The 27,857-nt window shown below is 37.5% G+C and overlaps 1 protein-coding gene across 2 annotated transcripts in view; it reads left to right on the top strand.

The window, feature by feature from the left end:
* Window positions 1–22,866, top strand: part of ZDHHC15 (zinc finger DHHC-type palmitoyltransferase 15) — a 324,251-nt gene extending 301,385 nt beyond the window's left edge. For both annotated transcript variants that reach the window (XM_058291298.2, XM_058291301.2), the window contains one exon: window positions 16,065–22,866. The gene's annotated coding sequence lies outside the window, so the exon portion shown is untranslated. The remainder of the gene's footprint in view (window positions 1–16,064) is intronic.
* The last annotated feature ends 4,991 nt before the right edge of the window (window positions 22,867–27,857 follow it).

Here is a 27,857-nt window from a genome sequence, read left to right as displayed (position 1 = left end):
AAATTGCAACAACCCAATCCAATCCAGACTAACGATGGCCCAGAATCTTCTGGAATGAAAGTTTGGGTCACCCCACCAGGCAAAGAACCACAGCCAGCTGAGGTGCTTGCTGAGGGTAAAGGGAACATGGAATGGGTAGTGAAAGAAGGTAGTGATAAATACGAACTTCAACCATGTGACCAGTTAGAGAAATGAGTACTGTAATGGTCATGATGAATATGTCTTCTTTGCTTTTTTACGAATATGATTGTATATGTACATAAAATGAATATCTTTCTTTTCTTCCCTTTTTCCCTTATCATATGACATAAGTTGTATTAATTTCCTGCTGTAATATTTAAGGATGTCAAGTTTAAGAGTGAATATTATCCAAGGACTCTCACCCTATTCTGGAGGTAATTAGTGCAATCATCATGAGACATTCATTGCATTTGGTGAATACATCTCTGAGCATTGCTGCACCTCATGATCACTGGGTGGAATGTGGGAGAGTGTGGGCTATGTTATGGAAATTTTTAATCACTATTTTTTTCACGTTTGTTATTAAACCCCAGTGGATGTTGAGTACAGAAATTTCATAGAGGATAAGCACTCTCTCTCTGCTGTGTACAGAATTAATCAGGCCTGTGCACTGAGGGAGAAATAGGGAGCTAAATCCTGTTCCACTTCATTCTACACCATTCCAGTCGAGGGATTTTTGCCCAGCTCCTTCTCTCCATTTCCATTAGAAATTATAATAAAGGACCAGTTCAAGGTTCTGAAACTTTAGTGTAGTTAATTTATCTCAGAATATCCAGAGTTAGCTGCTCAAGCTAGAGGTTGAAAATGTGACGAAGGAGAAACAAACAGAGGAGTAGACTTGCTGGAGCAATTTGAGAGCCCCACTGGATTGTTCAGGGGCTGGCTCCAGGTCTTCTTGCCTCAAGAAGAGAAAAGAAAATATGTGAACACGTGGTTTTGCCTTTCACCCAACTGCAGAGCTAAAATGCCTGGCCCTTACTGCTCACAACCATCTCCTCTGGAACAGGTTCTTCCAGTCACCAGGGCTCTGATCTGGATCCAGGGGTAAGGTAGAGTGGATTGAAGAGTATGCCAGTCAGGGCAAGAAAGGGAGTTAGGCAAGAAGTGGGCCAAAATGAGCAGTAAAAGGGCTAAAGCAATTTGATTAATATTTAAGGAAATTGTGCAACTATTATGTTCTGCAAAATGAGCAGGAATGTACTTGATTAATACAAATTTAGATATGTGAGATAACATAAAATAAAATTTTTAATGTAATTTTAAAAGTTGATGAACCTTTAGCTAGACCTACAAAGAAAAAAAAGTGTACAAATAAGAAAAATCAGAAATGAAAAGGGGGTCATGACTACTGGCCCCATTTTTTTTCTGTCTTCATTTTTTTTATGTTACATTAAAAAAATATGAGATCCCCATATACCCCCCACCCCCTCACCCCATTCCCACATCAACAACCTCTTTCATAATCGTGGGACATTCATTGACCATATTTACCTCCCTGTGAGCTGACCTGGATAAGTTCAATTAACCAGAGAGTAGGCGTTGCACCTCTGCTGAGTCTCAGTGGCCCAGCTGTCACATGGACAGTCTAGAGATTCAAGTCTCCTGAGCATACACCAACTCTAGCACCAACCACAGGTTCAGTAAAAGTGATGGAAGAGGCATGTGTACAAAGGTCACATCTGAGTCCAACTCCATCACACTCAGGAACACAAATTCCAAAGTAGGGTCCACTGACATGGCACTGAACTCCAGAGGCATCTGCCATGACCATATAACCTGTGGATCTCCATAGCCCTCAGGAGAACCAGTATCTGGGCTTATATCTACTTTGGCTCTCTCTGGGGTCCTGCTGAGGCATGTGTAAGTGCAACCCCTCTGATGACCTGCCAACTCTTTTTTAAAGACTCTTTTCCATATAAACTCATTTGTCTTTGCCATTTCCCCCTTTTATTCAAGGTCAAAAAGCAATTTTTAACACTTGATCCCATATGTAGGCTGAGATATTCTGCTGGTCCGAATTGACCCTATTATTCAAGATCTCTTTCTAGTTGTTTCTTTGCCATTTGTATTTCTTCTTTGGACAATTGTATTCAAGTCTTTTGCCCATTTTTTATCAGGTACTTTGCCTTTTGTTGAGTTTTATAATCTCTTTATACATCATGGATATTAAACCCTTATTGGATATGTGATGGCTAAATATTTTCTTCCACCAAGTCAGCTGCCATTTTACTCTTTGAAAAAAGAAAGTTCTTTGAGGTGGAAAGTGTTTAATTTTCAGGAGGTCCCATTTATTTATTTTTTCTTTTGTTGCTCATGCTTTTGGTGTAAGGTTTAGGAAACTACTGCCTACCACAAGATCTTGAAAATGTTTTCTTCCAAGAATTTTATGATTTTTTAAATATTTAGGTCCTTGATCCATTTTGAGTTAATTTTTGTATAAGGTATGAGATAGGGGTCCTCTTTCTTTCTTTTGGATATGGCTCTACAGTTCTCCCAGAACAATTTGGTGAATAGATATTCTGATCCAGCTGGGTGGGCTTAACAGCCTTGTCAAAAATCACTTGACTAGGGAAGTGGCTGTGGCTCAATCTGTTGGGCTCCCTTCTACCCTATGGGAGGCGCTGGGTTCATGACCCAGGGTCCCCTTGTAAAGGCAGGCTCACCCACACACTGCAGAGAGCTGCCAGCCCACAAGCGCCACAGAGTGCTGCCTGGCCTGTAAATGCTGCGGAGAGCCATCACAGCAAGGTGATGCAACAAAAGGGAGACAAGCAAAAATACAGAAGAATGCACAGCGAATGGACACAGAGCAGACAGCAAGCAAGCTGCAAGGGTGGGAAATAAATACAGATACAGAAGAATGCACAGCAAATGGACACAGAAAGCAGACAGCAAGCAAAAACGCTGCAGGAGTGGGGGTGGGCAAGAAAAAAATCACTTGACTGTGGATGTGATGGTCTGTTTCTGAGTTCTTGATTCACCCCCATTGGTCAGTCTGCCTTTATACCAGTGCCATGCTTTTTTTTTTAACCACTGTAGCTAAGTAATATGGCTTAAAGTCAGGAAGTGAGAGTACATTACATTAATTGATTTTCTTAAGTTGAACCTGCTTGCATTACCAGGATAAAATCCACATGATCAAGGTGTATAATTCTTTTAATGGGCTGTTGGATTCAATTTGCAAATATTTTGTTGAGGACTTTTGCATCTATATTCATAAGAGAAATTTGTAATTTTCTTTTCTTATAGTATTTTATCTGGTTTGGTATTAGGGTGATGTTGGCTTCATAGAATGAGTTTGGTAGCGTTCTTTCCTGTTCAATTTTTTGAAAGAGCTTGAACAAGATTGGTATTAGATGATCTTTGAATGGTTGGTAGAATGCACCTCTGAAGCCATCTGATTCCAGGGTTTTCCTCTTTGGGAGTTTTTTTGTTTTTGTTTTGTAATAATAAACTTTATTTTTAGAGAAATTGTAGATTTACATAAAAATTACACCAAAAGTATAGGGAATCACCATTTAACTCCACCCACACACCCACACACATAGTTTTCCCTGTTTTTAACCTCTTACATTAGGGTGGAACACTTGTTAAAATTGATGAACCAGTACTGAAGCACTGCTACTAACCAAAGTTTATACTTTATATTATGGTCTACACTTTGTGCTATACAGTTTTATAGACTTTGACAAATATATAATGTCTTGTGTCCATCACTGCAGTATGTTACAGAACAATCACTGCCCTAAATATGCCGTGTTCCACTTCATCATCCTCCCATACCAGTCTAAAATCCTGGCAACCATTATAATTATATCAAAGCACAAGTTCCTCTGTTAACACAAGATAACTCCAATAACAACATGAAGGTCTATAAACACGTATAATAAACCACAGAAATTAAAAATCAAAAGCAAGCAAAGTGTGCTCTCATTTCAAATATTAATCTTTGACATATTTAATGAATTATAATGTCTCTTGAAATTTGCTTTTCGCTGTTTCAATCTCTTCACTTGTGATTGGTTTGTTGAGGTCTTCTATTCTAGGGTCAGTGTAGATGGTTCATGTGTTTATAGGAATTTGTCCATCTCCTCTACATTTTCTAGTTTTTTGGCATATAGTTATTCATAGTATCCTCTAAGAATCTCTCAATTCTGGGAAGTCAATGGTAATGTCTCCCTCTTATTTCTGATTTTATTTATTTGCATCTTCTTTCTTTTTTTATCTTTGTCAGTCTTGCTAAGGGTTTTTCTATTTTATTGATCTTCTCAAAGAACCAGCTTTTGATTTTGTTGATTCTCTCTATTGATTTTTGTTCTCAATTTCATTTATTTCTGCTCTGAGGTTTACTATTTATTTCCTTCAGCTTGGTTGCTGTTATTTTTCTAGTTCCTCCAGGTGTGGAGTTAGATCTTCAACTTCAGCTCTTCTTTTTTAATGTAAGCATTGAGGACTATAAATTTACTTCTCAGCACTGCCTTTGTGGTAACCCAAAGATTTTGATATGTTGTGTTCTCATTTTCATTCATCTCAAGATATTTCCTGAACTCTCTTGCAAGTTTTTCTTTGGCCCGCTGATTAAGTGTGATGTTTAATCTCCATATATTTATGAATTTTCCCTTTTTCCATCCATTATTAATTTCCAGCTTCATGACATCATGATCAAAGAAAGTGTTTTCTATAATTTCAATCTTTTTCAATTTATTGAGACTTCTATTGTGATCCAACATATGGTCTATGTTGGAGAAGGATCCATAAGTACTTGAAAAGAATGTATATCCTGCTGTTTGGGGGTACAGTGTTATATAGATGCCTGTTAGATGTAATTAATTTATCATATTATTCAAGTTCTCTTTTTCTTTATCCTCTGTCCAGATATTCTATCCAATACTGAAAGTGGTGTGTTAAAGTCTCCAGCTATTATTGTAGAGACATTTATTTCTCCCTTCAGTTTTGCTACTGTAACTCATATATCTTGGGGCACACATGATATGTGTGTGAATATTTAGTATAGTTATTTCTTCTTGGTGAATTGCCCCTTTTATTAATATATAATAACTTTCTTCATCCCTTATAACAGTTTTGTATTTAAAACCTACTTTGCCCAATATCAGTATCACTACTCCAGCACTTTTTTTTGGTTACTATTTGCATGCAATATCTTTTTCCAACCTTTGACTTTTAACCTGGTTGTGTCCTTACCTCTGAGGTTAGTCTCATATTTTTTTAAATTCATTTTAACAGTATATGTCTTTTCATTGGGGAGTACAAACCATTAACATTCAATGTTATTACTGTAAAGGCATTATTTCATTTAATCTGTCCTTTAGTTTTCTTTTGTCATATTGTACTATTATCTGTATTTTTACACTTTAATTTACCCTTCTTAGTAATCTTCATTTCTACACTGTTCTCCAAGTTTCTCATCCTTATTTTATCTTTTCCTTTCAGGCTTCTGCACTCCCTTTAGTATCTCTTGTAATACTGTTCTTTTGGTAACATATTCTATCAGTTTTTGTTTGTCTGTGAAGACTTTGAATTCACCCTCATTCTTCCTGATACAGAATTCTTGGCTGTCATTTTTTCTCTTTCAGTACCTTAAATACATCATACCACTTTCTTCTCTTCTCCATGGTTTTTGATGAGAGGTTGGCACTTAATCTTATTGAGGCTCCCTTGTATGTGATGCTTTGCTTTTCCCTTGCAGCTTTCACAATTCACTTTTTATCTCTGATATTTTTCATTCTGCATAGTAGGTGCCTCTGGGTGAGTCTATTTGTATTTATTCTGTTTGGGTTTCATTGTCCTTCTTGGATATTTTTATTATGTTTTTCATAATAGGTTGGGAAATTTTCAGTAATTATTTCCTAAATTTTCTTTCTCCACCTTTTTCATTTTATTCTTTTAGGATACTGGTAATGTGTATATTTGTGCATTTTTGTTTTCATTCAATTCCCAGAGATCCTGTTTCATTTTTTCTGTTCTCTTTTTATGTTCTCCTGTGTTTTCCAGTTCAGATATTCTGTCTTTGAAATTGCTACTTCTGTCTTTGAGCATTTCAAATATGCTCTTATGTGCCTCTAATATATTTTTCATCTCCCCATTGCATCTTTCATTCCCATAAGCTCTGTTACTTTCCTTTGCAAGCTTTCAAACTGGTCTTTATGCTCACCCAGAATCTTCTTAATATCCTTATCCCTTTAATCACATTTTCTCTCAATCCTTTAAATTTATTTTAGAGAATTATGTGATTATCTATTATTGTCATAAATCCTGTATCTCTTCAGGATATTTGGCTTGTTCCTTTGCCTGGGCCTTCTCTTTATGATCCTTAATATTGTTTATTATTTTTGCTGATGTGTAGGCTTCTGAATGTTGGTGAATTTACTTTGATTAACAGTTTCTCTCTCACCTATTGTTTGTTTTTCACAGCTCTTCTTTGATATTTGGTTTGACTTATTCTAAATCTTTAAAATTGCTGAAGTTAAGTTATCAGAGTCATGCCAGAGATTCACTAATGGAGCACAGATTTTCTCCCAAAGTTTACAGAACAGAGACCAAAAATCAGCTTTTTTTTGTCCATGCAATTTCCAGACCAACCAGCAGATGGTGCTCGTTGGCACACCTTTCCATGGAGGTGTATCTGTTTCCATTTTCCTGTGTTTTGATCTGGCCAGAGCAGTGTTTCAAAGCAGGCTCTGCTGGCTGAATTCACTGAAAAAAAGTCCCCCATTTCCCCCTTCTTTTTGCCTTGTAACAGTTGACATGGCAGAAGATGTCTGTTCCCCACTCAGTTAGCTGCAGTAAGTCAGGGGTTTAACCCCAGCTAAATATTCTGGGGTGGGGGAGAGGATCTGGAGTTTGTTAACATATGTTTGCTGTTTCAGGTTCTTTGTCTCTCTATCCCTCACCCTCTTGGGAGTTGTGAAGCACTGCAGGGGTCCTCTACCCCCAAAACAGTTCCTTCAGACAGATTTTGGCTCTTTCTCCTTTGTTTTTATGAGAGAGTTGAGCTGCCTGCCTAATCTGATGCCATCTTCCCACAATTCCCCCAACTCATTCTTGACAAGGTGTCAAAGAGCATTCAAAGCAGAAAGAATAGTCTCTTCAACAAATGGTGCTGGGAAAACTGGTTCTCCATCTGAAAAAAAAAAGGGAGGACCCATACCTCAGACCATATGCAAAAAACAACTCAAAATTGATAAATAGAACAGGGAAGCATCTTCATGACCTTCTGTTAGGAAATGGTTTCTTGAACTTTACACACAAAGCACTTGCCAGGGGGCCAAGTGGGAATTGAGGGTCAGATTAGTACTGGTATTTGTGAAAGCTGAAGCTGCCTGCATCTCCCCAGGAACTGACGAACCTTCTCCCACCTTTCTCCCCTGAAGAATGGGGATGGAGCCACAGGTGTGCTCAAAAATCTAGTCTGTGCAGTCCAAAAGTGACTACAGTTGCCTGGAGAGGCTGTGGAAGCTCTAATCCCTTCTATCCCTTCTCCTGCCCTGTTAGGAGTGGGAAAGGAGACACAGGTGTCCCCAGCAACCTAGTCCATGCAGACTGAAACTGCCTGCAGTTGCCTGAAGAATCAAAAGGAGCATTGCCCTCCTTTCTGTCCTATGGGGTTGGGGGTGGGGATAAAGCCACAGGTGTGCCCAATGGTCTAGTCCATGTGGGCTAAAAGTAGCTGCTGTTTCCTGCAGATACTGAGGGAACAATGTCCCTCCTCCTGCCATGTCAGGGGCGGGGATGAAGCCACATTTGTGCCCATAATCATCAAATTTGTGCCAGCCAAAAGTGCCTCCAGTTGCTTGGGGAGGCTGAGGAAACTCTAGACCTTCTCCTGCCCTATTATAACTACAATTTTTCAATCAGCCGCGCTTCCCCTCATGCCAGGGGAGGAGTTAAAGTAGAAATAACCAACCTCTTTTCAACTTGAACAAGATCAAACTTTAGCTGTACTTTGGATTGGACGTTAGTCAGCTGAATTTACAGATAAGTAGCTGAAGTCGGTGCCCAGCCATCTCTTCCCTCCCTCCCCCATATTTTGGGAAATGGAGCTTCCAATGCTAACCAGGGAATTGCTTCCAAGTCATCTTGCCCCACCAGCAGCCAATGGGCATCAGCCTCTACAGCGTGGAGTGCTGTAATCATAAATCTTTACTGCACAAGGGCAGTCTCTTCTTTCCATTCTTTCAAGGATGTTGCATGATGCTTTTCTGGTCTCCTGGCCCGCCCAACAAAAAGGTGATTTAGATAGCTCTGGCTGATTACTAACTGAAATGTAGGATGAGCTGACTCTTGTAGCTCTTTACTCTGCTGCCATCTTAGAGTATGGATTAGAGTGGACTTACTGATATTCTGCTATGGAACTATTGTGATTAGTAATGGAAGAAATTGTAGCATTGATGTGGAGAAAGTAGCCATGGTAGCTGCTGAGGATAGGGAGAGGGAACAAGAGATATGATGTGGGGGCATTTTCAGGACTTGGAGTTGTCCTGGTTGGTACTGCAGGGACAGATGCTGGACATTGTATGTCCTACCATGGCCCACTGGGTCGACTGGTGGAGAGTGTAAACTACAACGTAAACCATTATCCACGTGGTGCAGCAGTGTTCCAAATTGTATTCACCAAATGCAATGAATGTCCCACTATGATGAAAGAGGTTGTTGATGTGGGAGGAGTGGGGTGAGGGAGTGGGGGCGGTTCAGGAGGACCTCTTATATTTTTTAATGTAACACTTAAGAAAAATAAAAAGAGAAAAAAATGTGGTCTATCCTGAGAATGATCCATGTATATTCAAGAAGAGTGTGTTTTCTGGATTGTTTTTGGATGAACTGTTCTGTGTATGTCTGTTAGAACTAGTTAGTTTAGAATATATTTTTCTATTTTCTTATTGATCTTTTGAGTAGATGTTTTATCCATTATTGAGAGTGGTGTATTAAAGTCTCCTACTGCATCGAGGGACACAGATTCTGGGTCCACTGACAAGAATACAAGCGGACACAGAAAGAACACACAGTGAATGGATATAGAGAGCAGACAACTGGGGGCAGGGGAAGGGGAGAGACATTTTTTAAAAGTCTCCTACTATTAATGCAGAACCATCAAGTTCCCCCTTCAAATCATTCAGTAATTTCTTCATATATTTAGAGCTCTCCTGCTATGTGCATATATATTTATAATTGTTACATCTTGTTATATTGTCCTCTTTATCAATATATAATGACCATCTTTGCCTCTCATAACTATTTTTCACTTGAAGTCTATTTTATCTGATATTACTATAGGCACCCTAGTTCTCTTGGTTACTACTTGCAGGGTATATTTTTTCCATCCTTTCACTTTCTTTTTTTTTTTTTTTTAGCTTGCCTATTTCACCTTTATTTATTTATTTATTTTTTTTTAAAGATTTATTTTTATTTATTTAATTCCCCTCCCCTCCCCCAGTTGTCTGTTTTCTTTCTTTTTTTTTTTTTTAAAGATTTATTTATTTAATTCCCCCCCCTCCCCTGGTTGTCTGTTCTTGGTGTCTATTTGCTGCGTCTTGTTTCTTTGTCCGCTTCTGTTGTCGTCAGCGGCACGGGAAGTGTGGGCGGCGCCATTCTTGGGCAGGCTGCTCTTTCTTTTCACGCTGGGTGGCTCTCCTCACGGGTGCACTCCTTGCGCATGGGGCTCCCCCACGCGGGGGACACCCTTGCGTGGCAGGGCACTCCTTGCGCGCATCAGCGCTGCGCATGGCCAGTTCCACACGGGTCAAGGAGGCCCGGGGTTTGAACCACGGACCTCCCATGTGGTAGACGGACGCCCTAACCACTGGGCCAAGTCCGTTTCCCAGGAATTTGTTTTATAGACATAATCAGAGCTCTGCAGAACTATTTATCATCATCTTATTATAATGGCAGGAAATTTTTCTAATAATAGAGAAATGATGAGATAAATTGCTACATCATTATGATGAAATATCAGCCATTAAAATAATGATTTTGGCGGATCAGCAGAATATCCATGTCTACATAAAATACCATGACTTTAAAATGCTGTTTGACCTAAAGTAAGGGGGAAATGGAAAGGAGAAATGAGTTTATATGGCTACGAGTTTCTAAAAAAGAGTCTGGAGGCTGGCAGAAGGTTTGCCCTCATGCACAACTGAGCAGAGTCAGAGAGACAGATAAAGCAGATACAACCCCCAGATATTGGTTCCTTTGAGGGCTAAAGAGACCCATGGGAGTTATGGTCATGGCCGATGGGGTTAACTACCAGAGCAGATGGCCCCTCTTTGGAAATGGTGTTTATGTGTGATGAATCTGGACTCAGATGGGATCTCCCTTCATAAGACTTTCATGCTAATGTGCTGGAGGTGCAGTTAATGTTGGGGTTTAAGATATATTTAGGGGATTTGAATCTCTGGACTGACAATGTGATAGCCAGATCCTGAGCCTCAACAGACTCCAGCACCTACAATCTGATTTATTGGACTTACCACACTCAGCTAAGATGGGGGTGAAGAAGGACAACCACCACACCATGGAGCCTAGAGTGATTACAACTGAAAATGGGAGGATTGCATCCAGCATCCAGGTGGAATCTGAGCCTCCTCTTGACATAAAGGTGCAATGGACACAACCAATCCAGTGTCCACATAGAAGAGGTGGCATTGGATTGGGAAAAGTGGACATAATGGACAAAGGGTATGGGGAAAGGCAGGAAGAGATGAGAGGTGGAGGCGTCTTCGGGACATGGAGCTGCCCTGGATGGTGCTTCAGAGGTAATCACCGGACATTGTAAATCCTCACAGGGCCTACATGATGGAATAGAGGAGAGTATGGGCCATGATGTGAACCAATGTATATGAGGTGCAGAGGTGCCCAAAGATGTACTTACCAAATCCAATGGATGTGTCATGATGATGGGAACGAGTGTTGTTGGGGGGGCGGAGAGGGGGGGTGGGGGGGTGGGGTTGAATGGGACCTCACATATATATTTTTAATGTAATATTATTACAAAGTCAATAAAAAAAAATGATTTTGGAGAATACTAATTAATAATAGGGTTATGTGAAAAAGTTGTATGAGTACAGTTTAATTTTTGTTTGTATTTTTTATTATATATATTATTAAAGAAGTTTTGAGCTTTCAGAATAATCATCCATAACGTGCAGAATTCCCATACATCACCCTTCAACCAACACCTTGCATTGTTGTGGAACGTTTGTTACAGATTATGAAAGAACATCATCAAAATATTACTACTAACTATGGTCCATTACATGGTATATTTGTCCATACATCTTCCCATTATTAACACCATGAATTAATATTGTGTATTTGTTTAGGTTCATGAGAGAACACTCTAATATGTGTAATTTTAACCAGTCCATCATCCACCACATGGTTCACTATTATACAGTCCCATGCCTTGAGTACAGTTTAATTTTAAAAGTACATTTTTATCAGCTCTGATATATAATATGCACACCATATAATTTACCCACTTAAAGTATGAAATTCAGTGGTTTTTAGTATATTCACAGAGTTGTGCAACCATCTCCACAATTAATTTTCAGAACCTTCTCATCATCCCATAAGTAAACCCTGTACTCATTAGCAATTACACCCAATTCCTTTCATGCCCAGCCATAACAACCACTAATCTATTTTCTGTCTATAAATTTTCCTATTCTGGACATTCCATTTAAATGGAATCAAGTAATATGCAGTCCTTGGGGGAAAATCTTGCAAAATATATATTTGATAAAATGCTTGTATGCAGAGTATATAAAGAACTCTTGCAAGTCAATAATTAAAAGGTGACCCAATAAAGAATAAAAAGACAAGCCCACAGACTGGGAGAAAATTTTCAAAACATCTATCTGATGATAAAGGACTTGTATTCAGAACACGTAAAGTACTCTGAAATTGCAAAAACAAGAAAACAACCCAGTAAAAAAATGGGCAAAAGTTTGAACACACACTTCACCAAAGAAGATATACAAATGACTAATAAGCACATGAAAAGATGCGCAACATCACTAGATCATTAGGAAAATGCAAATTAAAGCCACAAGGAATTCTGTTATACTGATAACAGTATAACAGTATAACTGATGTCTGTTATACTGATAATTCTGTTATACTGATAACAATGGGTAAAATTTTTTAAATGGTTCAAAACTATGTGCTGACAAGGATGCAGAACAATTAAAACTCATAAATTTCTGGTGGAAATACAAAAGAGTACAGCCACTCTAAAAAAACAGTTTGGCAGTTCCTTATAAAGTTTCTTATAAAGTTAAATATATGCTTACCATACGACCCAATAATTCCATGCCGGAGTATTTACCCCAGAGAAATGAAAGCCTGTGTTCACAGAAAATCTTATTATATGAATGTTTATAGCAGCTCTATTCATAATAGCCAAAACTAGAAAACAAAACCAATGTCTCTCAGTGGGTGAATGGATAAACAACCTGTGGTACATTCATACAACAGTATATTCAGCAATGAAAAGGAATCAACTACTGATACGACCACACAGATGAATCTCTTTCATTATGCTAAGTGAAAGAACCCAATCTCAAAAGACTACATACTATTGATTCTATTTCTAAGACATTTTGGAAAAGGCAAAAATACAGGGAGAAAAAACAGATCAGTGATTGACTTTTAGGGGTGGGAGAGGTTCTGCACTATGTAGTGGTGGTTACAAGAAACTATGCATGTGTTAAAATCTCGCAGAACTGTAAAATAAGCAAAAGTCAATTTTACTGTATTTAAATTTTAAAATTAGAAAAATTAAAGCAAAACAAAACCCTTCTCACAGGCTCCTCATACCTCCAACACCCTCCTTCCCTTTACCCTACCAACCAAAGTCTCCTTAAAACACTGCATTCCCAAACTTGGCTAGGTTTTTCCTGCCCATCACATAAATCTACTCATTCTTTATGTAATCTCTTTATATCTTGGCTAAAGATATGCTAACTATTAATTATGTATCTCTGACGCAGAACTCCTTCCTGAGCTACAGGCCTGGCTTTTCACCTTCACCTCCCAAAAAATCCATTTCCTGTATCGCTACCTCTGCTTTACCCATCATATCTAATTAATTGCAAAGTCATGTTGGTTATGCTTCCTAAATATCCCTGAAAGCTGTGCTCTTTTCTCCATCATGATCACCACGACCCCCAGGACATGTATCACTGATATTATTGCAATAACCTCTCATCTCCCAGCCTCCAGTCTTTTCCCTCTTCCAGTCCATTCTCCACATTGCAGTAAAATGATCAAAAACTCAAATCTGTTTAAATATCTATTCCACTGCTCTGAACTTCTTAATATACTTTACAAGTCCTTTCACAATCTGTCCCTTACTTATCCCTCCAGGCCCTTATCTCATAATTCTCAACTCTGAAGTTTCCTCTCCACCTGTCCTATCCTCATACTCTATGCTTGAGCCATACTCTACTTCTTTTAGTCCCTCAAACATGTCCCTGCTATTTCCCAGGACTAGGATGTTTCCTCAGCAATCTTACACCTCCTCCAGCCCAACCCTCTTTAGCTGGCTATATTATATTTATCCACCAGGTTTCAGCTTCTCCATCACTTAATCAAGGTATCACATACACCCACAGATGAGCTATGTGTCCCTTCTAGATACTATATTAATACACCTACAAGACCACTTTTATTGTGTTGTAATAGTCTATTTACTTATATGTCTCTTAAATTAGATTGTAACCTCCCTGAAGGCAGAGATTATGTTGTGTTCACATTTTAGTTCCATCCCCAGCACAGTGCTTCCACATAATAAGTTTTCAATTAATATTCACCAAATGAATGAATGAGAGGGTGGGAGGATAGAAAACAGTTTCTGACATTATAGGTCATTTAATTTTTTTTTACCTTTCTATATTTTCCAAATTTTCTATGATGACTATGCATTCCTTTTATAATCAGAAAATAATTTAATACAGGGTTAATTTTAAATATATATTATATGCCCAATTTAAAAATGGATAAAAGACTTGAAGAGACATTTCTTCAAAGAAAATATACAAATGGCCAGAAAACACATAAAAAGGTGCTTGACATTATTAGCCATCAAGGAAATGCAAATCAAAATTATAATGAGACACAATTCCACATCCATGAAAATGCATGCAATTAAAAAAAAGCAAATGAGAGAATTACTGTTGGAGAAGTCGAGGAGAAATAGGAACATTCATTCATTGCTGTTGGCAATGTAAAATGGTGCATCCACTATGGAAGACAGTTTGGTGGTTCCTCAGAAAGTTAGTATAGAACTACCCTAGAACCCAGCAATCCCACTACTAGGTATATATTGAAAAGAATTGAAAGCAGGGACATGAGCAGATATTTGCACACTGATGTTCATAGCAGCATTATTCACAATTGCCAAAAGATGGAAGCAATCCAAGTGTCCATCAACCAATGACTGGATAAATAAAATATGTTATATATATACAATGGAATATTATTCAGCAGTAAAAGGGAATGACGTTCTGATACATGCAACAATATATATGAACCTTGAAGACAATAAGTCAGACACAAAAGGACAAATATTTTATTATCTCACTGATAGGAAATAATTATAATAAGCAAATTCACAGAGTCAATCTAGAATATAGGCTACCAGGGTATGGGGCAGGTTAGGGAATAAGGAACTAAGGCTTAAAATGTACAGTTTCTATTTGGATGGTGGTAATGGTAACACAATATTGTGAATGTAATTAACAGCACTGATTTATATCTTTGAGTGCGGTAAAAAGGGAAAATGTTAGATTGTATATATGGTACTAGAATAAAAATATATTTTAAAGTCTATTGAACTGTACAACACAGTCAGTACTAAATTAACCCATGGACTATAATTAATAGTACAGTTATAAAAATGTGCTTTCATCAGTTGTAACAAATGTACCATACCAATGCAAGGTGCTAATAATAGGGTGGTATATGAGAATTCTGTATTTTATGAGAACTTTGTATTTTATGCATGATTATTCTGTAAACCCATAATTTGTCTAATAAAAAAGAAAAAAAACAAGAATATTAAACAAACATTCCATTAAAAGAGGAAAAACTATGAAGAAAATGAAAATCACCATAATCCCACCAGCTAAAGATTACTCTTATTAACATTTTGTTGTATCCCTTCCAATAGTTTTCTATGAATATATTTTTTAATAGTATTTTGTTCAGTTTTGAATTCTGTTTTTCTCAGTAATACAAAAAATAAGTTTCCATTGTATCAAAATACTTTTGTTTATTTAACCATTTCTCTGCTCTTCAACATTAATATTTTATCCAATTTTTCACCATTATGAATAAGGCTGTAAATAATATCATTGAACATAAATATTTTTTTCATTTACAATCATTCCCTTAGGATACAATCCTAGAAGCAAAATTACTGGTATGAACTTTTCAAAGATTCTTGATGTATTTTGCCAAATTGTTATCCAGAAAGGTTATACTAATAGTAACTACATGAATGACAATTATGTACCAGATATTGTATTAGGTAGATTTTATTATGCCCCTTTTATAGACGAGAAAACTAAGATCCATTGATGTTATTATTTGCCTAGAGTAACAGAGTTAAGGACAAGCTATAATTCAAATTCAGAATTGCCCAGTTTCAAACTTCATCTTATTTCTATGTGAATATTAAAAGTAAATATTTTTTAATTATTCAAGTATTGTATATTTACTAAAGAAAATGTGGAAAATACAAGTAGAAGGTAAAGAAAATTAAAATAAATTACCCATGAATTCACCACTTTTAACATTTTAGTGTCTTTCCTCAGTCTTTTATTCCTTATACATTTCTGGGTTTAAAATAATTATAACATTGTATATATAATGGTATACCATGCTTTTTTCATGTAACATTTTTAATGCTGCTCCATACTTTCCATAAAAATAATTTTAATGGCTGCATATTCTTGTCCATTGGATATTACCATATAAATAGTTATATCTGTTCAACTCATCTGTGAATTTCTTTTCATTCCCAGAACCGACCAGCTCCCATGAGGCCTGCAGAGTTCAGTATTGGGAACCAGTCTTCAAAATAAGTTACCATGCTGGATTGAAAGCTTCACAGTTTGAAAGCATTCCATCAGATAGTTGCTTTGCAGATGTTTCAAGATGTTTACAATTTGTTTAATTTAATGACTCAACTTATCAATTTTGTAGCAATTAATTCAAACCAGTCTTTCCTTTTTTCTTTCTTCATTTCCCCTTCTCAATCCACCAAAGCCTAAATATAACATCTGTATCTTTCCAGAGGCTCTTTTCATTCATCCTGTCAGGTAAAAGGGAATTCAAAAGATTTCCTTGGAGTCTTTCATTGCCCTGGAAAGACTTCTAATCTTATCTATAAGGTCTTTGTGGTATTGAGAAGAACAAGACAACATTTGCTGCTTCTGTGCATGTGCATTTATAAACATGTTTATGTGCAGCATATGTATACAAAATTCTGCATGGTGTTGTGTATATCAAGGTAAAAATATTCAGGGGCTCTGACTATTTTACTTAATTGTGCTTTTTCTTTAAGTAGCAAATTTGAATATTTTCTGAGGTTTGAACACCAACAGGTACCTAAAATTATAAAGGGAGGTTCAACACATTGTGACCAGGTCCTCAAATTGGTAAATGAGCAACAATGTAAAACCTGTTCTTTGTCCTGGGGAACTGTCTGTCTTAGAGATTCCTGAAAGCACCACAGCTAACAGATGAGATTGTATCAGATTATACTTCCACTTTATCAATCATAACAATTGTTGTTTTAAAGATGTTAATGCCAGACTGAAGCCAAATTTCCCAGTTACTGCTATTCATTTTGCTGCTACTTGGATTCATTTTAGCCTTTATGAATTACTTTTATGATGAAAGAAAAACTAAAATCCTAATTTATGGATTATAGGTTTTTAAGTAGCTTAACAGTAATTTTCAAGTTTAATTACAATTCTCTTCTTAAGGGTAAATTTTCACTGATAATATTAGCCTGAGGAATAGCACAAAAGATCTGTGTCTTCAAAGCAGATGTTAGTGTATAAATAGTGATAAACTAAGTAATATGCCAATCCATCCTCTTTCTTTAGCCTCTGGGAGCTCAGTCACTAAGATAGTTTATATCCATTTCCCCATTTATTTATAATCAGCCTTTCTTTTAGTCTTAATGACTGAATCAATCCATATGGACATTAATGCTGCTGCTTTACAATAATAATACCTGAGAGTATTGATGTTTTTTCATTTCTCAACCAGTACTCTAGTACCCAGCTGCTGACAATAGCATAACTGATTCTTAAAGAGATCAGTGGGAGTTAGAGGTATCTTACAGATATCAAGGAATTGAGCTCCTTAGACCTAGAGGGATAATTAGGTTTACTAAACCATCCAACCATCCATCCCCAACATCTTTCTGAGTTGGAAAAAAAAAAGTTGCCTGCCACACACAGTTCATTACTCAGGACCCCAGTGGAGCTGCAAATGCAAGCAATTTGCTACTTAAAGCAACAAAACCTTTTCAATTGGACCCTCTAAGTATTTTAGCCACGGTGAGAGTTTTAGTGTAAATTAAAAGAATTGGGGCCAGCATTACATTTGATATAATACTAGACATGACCAGGTCTGTTAGGGCCAGGGACTGTTTCTCAAACTCAAGATCAGAACCAGCCTGGAAGACAATGCACATTGGGTTTCACAATGAAATTTTATATGTTCAGATGGGAAGTATGTCCCCTTTGCTCTCTCCAAAACACTCTTGTTTAGGTTTCTCTTGACAACTTATTGGGCCATCTACATGGTCTGTCTTATGATGGATATGCCTTGCCGTCTATTTATATAGAAATGTACCTTTCTCTAAAGGTAAGTCCATTACTTACTCTATAGCCAGAGGACCTCAGAGCAATGATTTTAAGTCAGGAAGGCATGAAGAAGTTCTTTGATGTATAGTGTGTATCACACTCACTGCTCACAGAAATCAGATCACAATTTACAGATCATAGTTTACAGGCAGTGCCAGTATATAACTACAGGGAAACTGGGAGGATAAAGCTCAGGAAGCTATAATGCAGAGCTGTTTACTGTCTTACATACTCATACTGTCTTCAAAAAGACATAATATATCAGAATTTCACCTGGGGGATTGAAAGAAAAATAAACTCTATTCCTGTCTTAATACCTTGATCCCACTAGTGTATAGATTCTGATAATACCCAGACATAAATAGCCCTATCCATAGATCAGAGTATTGACTACTGCATGCAAGCAGCCTCCCATCCTCACCGCCACCCCCACCCCCACCAACTGGTTGATTATTTATAAAGAAGAAAGTAGTTTGTTTGATAATTAGTGCACCCTGATCTGGCTCCTTTCCTTGCTCTTCATTTGGGGCCCTTTCCAGTAACTTCTGTGAGATCTCATTCCCCAAATTTGGTAATCATGTTCCCCATTTGCAAAAGGAAGATACTCATTGTTAGACTCCTACAACTGAAAGGTGCTATTTTAGTCCCTAGTGCTCTTTTTTTTCCAATTTTTTTATTTAATTGCCTTTTTTAAAGATACATGGATCACATAAAATGTTACATTAAAAAATATAAAAGGTTTCCATACACCCCACACCCCACCCCACCCCACTCCTCCCACATCAACAACCTCTTTCATCATTGTGGCACATTCATTGCATTTGGTGAATACATTTTGGAGCACTGCTGTACTGCATGGATTATAGTCTACATTGTAATTTACACTCTCCCCCAAGTACATTCAGTGGGTTATAGCAGGATATATAATGTCCAGCATCTGTCCCTGCAATATCATTTAGGACAACTCCAAGTCCTGAAAATGCCCCCACATCACATCTCTTCTTCCCTCACCCTGCCCTCAGCTACTACGTGGCCACTGTCTCCACATCAATGGTACAATTCCTTCAATTGCTGGAGTCACAACATTTCTATAGTAGAATACCAGTAAGTCCACTCTAATCCATATTTTATTCCTCCCTCCTGTGGACATGGTATGGTCATGTCCACTTATATGTCTTGAATTGCAGGACTTGAATGAGAAGTGTAACCACCACAGTATTTCTAAGCAAAACAGTGTTCTCTATTGTTTATTCCATGAGGTCATGACTGATTTGTTCTTGGAGAGTTTAAAGTACTTTATTAATAATGTTCTTCTACTCATTCAAACAATGTCCTTAGAAAGAAGGACAGAATAGAAATTATTTGCCCCATGGTGCAAACTGGAAAAATTATGGGTGAAAGAAATGAAATGCCCTCAAAAGGCACATAGCTACCTTGAGCAGGGTTCACAGTTTATTTGTCCAGTGCACTGTTAGGGCAACTTAGCTTCCTAGTACTGGAATTACCATGGGGCAGCCTAGAATTTTGAGAGCTATTAGGTCAGGATGACATCCCAAAAGAGTCCCATTTTGTCTAGATTCTGAAAGTATGCAATTTATACAACTCTCATTTTCAATGTGATAAAAATATAACATGTACCTCTTTCCCCCCACTCGTCCTGTGGATATTTCACACCATGTGTCATCAACCAGTGCCATTATCTACTGTGGCACCAGTGGAACATGATTTCAGGACTGTCTTTGCCAGGGAAAAGAATGTGTTTCACCATGTTTATGTTGAAATGCACAAAGTATAGATATTGAGGATAATGGAAATTTAAGCACAATCCTAGCAGGTATTTTTAAAGAAAACTGAGTATACATTATTATTGTATCATGTACCTGAAATTTAACAAGGCCCAAACTCACAGGAATGTTAACAGTCATGCAGAGTCAATCCCTCTCAGCTCTCATAGCACATATATACAAACACACATGCATGCATGCAAACATACACACTACCCTCCAAAGAAGGCTGACTGGTATCAGAAGCAAATACTTTAAAAGAATGATTCTCTGCCCTCTCCTTTTATGAAAAATTCCAACAGTCCCTGCTGGTGAAGAATATTCCATTAATACATTCTAGAACCTCTGTTTCCATGTCATGTGCCTCTGTCAGAGGGCATCTAACAAAATTGTTAGACACTTCCACAAGTCCCGTTTACTTAGAAAATTCACGACCGTCACCCAATAAGTAGGAAATGGGTTATGAAGTAAGGTCTTCATTTCTTTAACCATAGCTACAATATATCATATTAAATTGTAGCCTTTTGCATGTTTGTGTTATATAATATAACTTCTAATAACATGCAACCCATGACTGTTTACTTCCTCAAAAGGGCTAGGGCTATCATCCAGTCTCTAGCTCTCTGAGGCAGCTTGGTTTACTTATTTCATATCATTAAGGTCATGTAGTATTTGTCCTTCAATGCCTGGTTGCTTCACTCAACATAAAGTTCTTAAGATTCATCCATGTTATCACGTGTGTTTGTGTGACCTAAAACTTTCATGAAGATAAGCTTAATAATTAGGAAAAAGAAGAAAAAGGATGTAGACACTGAAGAAAAGATGGAAGTAGTTGCCTTGCCAATTTGCATACAGGGCAACACTTATTGCAGTGATGGAAGGCAAAACATCAAAAACAAAGCTTTTCATTTTTTAATTTTTTGATACCCCAATTTATTTTTAACTTGATTTTTCTAAATTAATATGTATTCTATATCTAACCTTTAAACTCATCACTATATTCCATTTTACTATTAATGGAACCTGGCAATATATTGGGCTTCACTTTTGAAGAAGTTTTGGATCACAAAGAGGTTCAACAATGGCAGGGGAGGAGGAATACTGGTGTGGGATGTTATTGACAGGGGACACATGGTTGGCAGGGAGTTCTAGAGGGCATATATCCAGGGTACATAAAAATGTTTGGATATTTTCATAGTGGCTACAATTAAAAACAACAACTGAGGGAGTGCTGAGTTCCTAGCCAGGGGAGCTCTATCACAGTTCCTAAAGGAACAGCAACAATTGCCCAAGTGCAATGGCAAAGACCAAAAAAGAGGGAAAGTCCAACAATGAGCCCCTGACACTAATGATTATTCTTGTAAGCCTGTGCACCTGGAATAAGAACAAGGCCTAGAGCTGCAGAGTGCCTAGGAGCTACCAACTGAGAGCCTCCGTGTTGCTCAAATATGGCCAGTCTCGAAGCCAAACTCAGCATGTAAATGTGTTGTCTTCCCTCCAGCATGGGACATAACTCCCAGGAATGAGCCTCCCTGGCAATGAGGGATTACTACCAAGTACCAGCTGATGATGTAACTAGAAAATGACCTTGAATAAAAGGGTTATCTCAGACCAGCAGAATATGTCAATCTACATATAATACCAGGAGTTAAAAATGCTTTTTGACCTGAATAAAAGGGGGAAATTGAATGGACAAATGAGTTTATATGGCTATGAGTCTCCAAAAAGAGCCGGGAGGTTATCAGAGGGGTTGCCCTTATGCACACCTCAACAGAGTCCCAGAGACAGATAAAGTAGATACAACCCCAGGTACTGGTTCTTCTGAGGGCTACAGAGACCCACAGGTTCTATGGTCATGGCAGATGGAGTTCAGTGCCATGTCAGTTGGCCCTACTTGGGAGTTTTTGTTTCTGTTTGATGGAGCTGGACTCAGATGTGATCTTTGTCCACAAGTCTCTCCTGTTACTTTTACCAGAACTGTAGTTGGTGCTGGGGTTTAATGTATATCCAGGGGACCTGAATCTCTGGACTGACCATGTGATAGCCAGGTCCTGAACCTCAACAGACTTGCAACTCCTACACTCTGGTTTATTGGACTTACCCCACTCAGCTAACATGGAGGTGAAGAAGGTCAACCACCACACCAAGGAGCCAAGAGTGCCTACAACTGAAAGCAGGAGAATTGCATTCAGCATCCATGTGGAATCTAAGCCCCCTCTTGACATAGATGTGGAGTGGACACAACCATTCCAAGGTCCACGGGATGGAGGAATAGAGTATGGATTAGAGTGAATTTACTGATATTCTATTCATGAACTATTGTGATTAGTAATTGAAGAAAATGTGGAGAAAGTGGTCATGGTGACTGCTGGGGATAAGGAGTGGGAGGAAGAGATGTGATGTGGGTGATTTTCAGGACTTGGAGTTGTCCTGGATGGTGCTGCAGGGACAGTTACCAGACATTGTATGTCCTGCCATGGCCCACTGGGTGGACTGTGGGAGAGTGTGGGCTATGATGTGGACCATTAACCATGAGGTGCAGCGGTGCTCAGAGAGGTATTCACCAAATGCAATGACTGTCTCATGATGATGGAGGAGGTTGTTGTTATGGGGGGAGGAATGGAATGAGGGGGATGGGGGCTATATGGGGACCTCATTTTTTGAATGTAACATTAAAAATAATAAACAAAATAAAGGGCTAGGGCTGTGTCCTGCTTAGCATTTAAATGTGTTCTTTGGAGCAATCTGAGTATACAACATCAATCTAGGTACATGGCCATCTGCAGAATGAGTTAAAACAATGAATGCAAAATAGGTTCTTAGTAAGAACTGGAGTTTAAGGAGAAAAAACTGTGAGATTAGATGTACTGGAGGAATAATAATTGCTTTCATCCTGCTACCTAAATGAGCAAAGGAATACAGCAGAAAAACGAGGCTGGGTCTTGGTAATATATAAAATGCATTGAGAGCCAGGAAAAGAAAGGCACTGGGGGCCTCAGTAATTAAGCTCAGGTTGCCAGTTTGCTACATATCATTTTTCCCCATTAATCTGCTCAAAATGATTGTATATAGTTTCCTTAAAACCACATGTCTTGCTGCAGAAATGCTGACATGCTGGCTAGCTGTATTTATGCCCTTGAATAAAGTATATGCTGATAAAAGTGCCATTTCTTTTATATATTAGGGTTTTGTTAAACAATGTTGGCAAAGCATAAAACTTCAGACCACTTTGATGACTGTTTCTATACATTTAATGGGGTATAGCACAGTTTATTCAATCCCAGGTTAGTTGGTATGTGTGGTTTGCAGAATCCTCCATAATAGCTCATCTTCTGAACACAGCCAACCCACCCCACCCCACCTGTGTTCAGTGTTTTCCCTCTTATGTTCCTACTGGCTATGAATTGGGAATTTAGAGCAATGGCTTTTAGATAGAAAGCTGAAGAGTTTAATTGCACTTAGTCATTTTCAGTCTCTGCTCAGCCTCACACATCTTTTGCCTCTCACTTTGCCATTGTGATAAGTGAAAAGAAAAAGAACATATGTTCCTAAGTGTGATGTGAACTTGGTTTCCTTTTTCTTACACTGAAGACTACATTTGTTTTTCTCCAGATGTATATCACCTAAATAAGAATACAATGGTCCTGAGGAAAGAACACATTGGTTGACTTGCTATTAAATTATATATTCCCCTAAGAGAAATATTTGACAAGACCCTCGTTAAACAGTGTTCCCCTCAATTGACAGTTTACACAAAAAGTCCTTTTAGGACAGGAAGAAGAAAAGCCCCCAATTAGCCTATCAAAAAGGTAGAAGTCATTGAAAATGCAAATTTTGAAAGCTGAAGTTTGGAACAGTCGTTGCTTACCAACTGACTAAATAATAATGGGAACTTGAATCACTTAAGAAAGGCCCAATCCATAGACATCAGGCTTAACACACAAAAAAAGTATTTTATCCCAGTTAAGTTTTTAAAAAGTACTTACTTTGCCCTAGGTAAAGACCTCAAATTTCTATGCTAAAAATTTGATTTCATTTATTCCAATGTATCAGCTACAAACAGGTTTAATTTACATAACAAATACAATATAAAATTTCAAATAATATTAACAACAAAGGCTAACCAATTTCTTTCTACATTTTTTTTTAAAAAAAGCATAAAAGAAGAGACCCTTATACAAGACTCTTACTTGAGAGGTACTGTGGCAGTTTGAAATTATTTTATGACTCCTAAAAAGAAAATTATGTTTTAAACCAGTCCATTCCTGTGGGTGTGATACCCATTTGACTGGATTACATCAGTGGAATGTGATTCATGTTGAGTCTCTGCCCTCTTGATAGGTCTGATATAAAGGGAGACACAGAGACTCAGACAGAGGAAAAATGGAGCCTGCATATTTGATTCTGCAGTGTGAGGGAGAAGACTGCTTAAGCTCAAAGCCCCCAAGAGGCTGGGCCCATGGAGCAGCTCAAGAGGAGACCAGCCCTGCTATATGCCTGATAAGTATCCAGCAAAAGTGACATCCAAAAATGAGGGGGATTTCAAAATATTCACAGATAAACAGAAATTGAGTTTATTGACAAGAGTCCTGCCCTTCATGAAATACTAAAGGAGGTTGTGCAGGTTGAAAGTAAAAATCAGGGGTGTGAGGGTTGTAGGAGAGTGAAGAAAGGAAGATTATTAGTAAAAGTAACTAAAAGTTATAAGAAAGGAACAAAACAAAGATGACATATATAAACCTAAAGGAAAAATTGCTAATGTAAGTACTGTCTTTACAATAATAACAATGAATGTTAATGGATTAAACTCTTGAATCAAAAGACACAGATTAGCAGAATGGATAAGGAAATGCAACCCATCTATATGCTGTCTATAAGAAACTAACCATAGACTGGGGGGGATACAAGGAGGTTGCCAGTGAAAAGCTGGAAAACAATTTTACACACAAACAATAAACAAAAAAGAGAGATAGCAGCTATACTAATATTGGACAAAATAAACTATAATTACAAAACTATTGTAAGAGAGTAAGAAGAACACTGTTAATAAAAGGGGCAATCTGTCAAGAATAAAGAAAAATTATAAGTACTTATGCATCTATCAGGGTGCCCAAAAATACATAAGAAAAACAATGAGAAAACTAAGGGAAGAAATAGATGCTTCTATAAACATAGTGAGGGACTTTAATACACCATTATCACTATATCATTATAAAGAAACAGAGACCTTGAATAATACATTAGTGGAACTAAACCTAATAGGCAAATAGAAATCATTACACCCAAATACAGCAGGATATACATTCTTGAGCACACATGGATCAAGCAGAATATACTATATTCTAGGTCACAGAAAAAGTCTCAACAAATTTAGAAAAATTGAAGTTATACAAAGTAATTTCTCTGACCACAATAGAATGAAGCTGGAAATTAGTAAGAACCAAATTAGGCACAAATATATGGAAGTGTAACAATACACTCTAAAACAGTGAGTATGTCAAAAAGGAGGGAAACGGACTTTGGCCCAGTGGTTAGGGCGTCCGTCTACCATATGGGAGGTCCATATGGGGTTCAATCCCCGGGCCTCCCTGACCTGTGTGGAGCTGGCCATGCGCAGCGCTGATGCGCGCAAGGAGTGCCGTGCCACACAAGGGTGTCCCCCGCGTGGGGGAGCCCCACGCGCAAGGAGTGTGCCTGTGAGGAAAGCCGCCCAGCGTGAAAAGAAAGTGCCGCCTGCCCAGGAATGGCGCCGCCCACACTTCCCGTGCCGCTGACGACAACAGAAGCGGACAAAGAAACAAGACGCAGCAAATAGACACCAAGAACAGACAACCACGGGAGGGGGGGAGTTAAATAAATAAATAAATCTTTAAAAAAAAAAAAGGAAATGGCAAAAGGAATCAGTAACTACCTCAAAATGAATGAAATTGAGAACACAACATATCAAAACTTATGGGATGCAGATAAAGGAGTGCTGAGAGGGAAATTTATAGCCATAAATTGCTGTATTAAAAAATAAGAAAGAGTTAAAATCAAGACCTAAGTGCACACATGGAGGAGCTAGAAAAAGAACAACAAACTAATCACAAAGAAAGTAGAAGGAAGGAAATAACAGAGATTAGGGAAGAGCTAAATGAAATTGAAAATAAAACACTAGAAAAATTAACACACCCAAAAAAATGGCTTTTTGTGAAGATAAATTGACAAACCCTCACTAAGACAAAAGAAAAAAGAAGATGCAAATTAATAAAACTCAAAATGACAGAGGGGATATCACCACTGATCCCAGAAAAGTAGAGTATCATAAAAGGATACGTTGAAAACTTGTATGCCAGCCAGACAGATAAAAATGGACAAATTTCTAAAAACACACAAGAAACCTACACTGAATAAGAAGAAATAGAAGAAAAACAGACCAAATGTAAATAGTGAGATTGAATTAATGAAAAACCTTCCAACCAAGAAAAACCCAGGACCAGATGTTTTCACAGGTGAATTCTACCAATCATTCCAGGAAGAACTAATATCAATTGTCCTTAAAATTTTCCAAAAAATAGAAGTGGAGGGATTGTTATCTAACTCATTCTATGATACCAACATCACCCTAATACCAAAACCACATAAAGACACCACAAGAAAAGAGAACAGATCAATCTCTCTAAAGAGCTTAGATGCTAAAATCCTCAACAAAATCTTCTAATCACATTGAAAAACTCATAAAAAAAACTATACACCATGATCAAGTCGGTTTTATACCAGGTGTGCAAGGATGGTTCAAAATAAATTAAATAAATGTAACACACCACATTAACAAATCAAAAATTTAAAAATCTCATGATCATCATTATTAATACAGAAAAAGCACTTGGCAAAATACAACATCTTTCTTGATAAAAACACTTCAACAGATAGGAATAGAAAGAAACTTCCTGAGCTTGATAAAGGTTATATATAGTTTAAAACCCACGATTAATATCATACTCAGTGATGAAATGCTAAAGGCTTTCCGTCTAAGATTTAGAAAAAGACCAGGATTTACATTCTCACCACTCTTACTGAACATTGTATTTTAACTATTTGCTAGAGCACTTGGGCAATAAAAATAAATATAAGAAATCCAAATTGGAAAAGAAGTAGTAAAACTTTCATTATGTGCAGATTACATGTTCCTACATGTAGAAAGCCCTGAAAAATCTGCAGCAAAGCTCTAGAGCTGATAAACGAGCTCATTTAAATTGCAGGATATAAGATCAACATGCAAAAATTGGTAGCATTTCTGTAAACCAATAATGATCAGTCTGAGAAAATCAAGAACAAAATTCAATTTACAATAACAACTACAAGAATAAAATATCTAGGAATGAACTTAACTAAAGGATATAAAGGACTGGTACACAGAAAACTATGCAATATTGTTGAAGAAAATCATAGAAGAACTAAATAAATGGAAGAATATTCTTGATTCATGAATTGGAAGACTAAGTATCAGTAAGATGTCTATCCTACCCAATTTGATTTACAGATTTATCACAATACCCATAAAAATTACAACGGGATTTGTTAATGGACCCAAAAAGCCAATTATGAAATTTATTTGGAAGGGCAAGGGGCCCTGAATAACCTAAATCTCATTGAAAAAGGAAAACAGAATTGGAGGAATCATGCTACCTGAATTTAAAGCATTCTACTAAGCTACAGTGGTCAAAATTGCATGGTATTGGCACAAGTATAGAGACACTGACATGGAATTGAATTGAGAGTTCTGCTATAGACCTGCCCATATATGGCCAACAGATATTCAACAAGGCCAGAAGCTGGCTCAACAGGGACAGAATAGCCTCTTCAATAAATGGGTGCTCAGAGAACTGGATATCCATATCCAAAAGAATAAGAGAAGATCCCATCTCATGCCCTATACAAAAATTAATCCAATATGGATCAAATACATAAATATAAGAGCCAAGATACTAAAGCTCCTAAAAGATAATGTAGGGAAGCATCTATGAGATCTTGTAATAGGAAATGGTTTCATAAACTTTACTCCGACAGTATGAGCTAAGAAAAAAAATAGATAAATGGGATCTCCTCAAAATTAATTTCTGTGCTTCAAAGGAGTTTATCAAGTAAGTGAAAGGCAGCCTACTCAATGGGA

Source organism: Dasypus novemcinctus, chromosome X, assembly GCF_030445035.2.
Source record: "Dasypus novemcinctus isolate mDasNov1 chromosome X, mDasNov1.1.hap2, whole genome shotgun sequence".
Classification (NCBI taxonomy): Eukaryota; Metazoa; Chordata; class Mammalia; order Cingulata; family Dasypodidae; genus Dasypus; species Dasypus novemcinctus.
The sequence above is the reverse complement of the archived record's forward strand: the minus strand, read 5'-3'. Positions and strand labels throughout refer to the sequence as shown.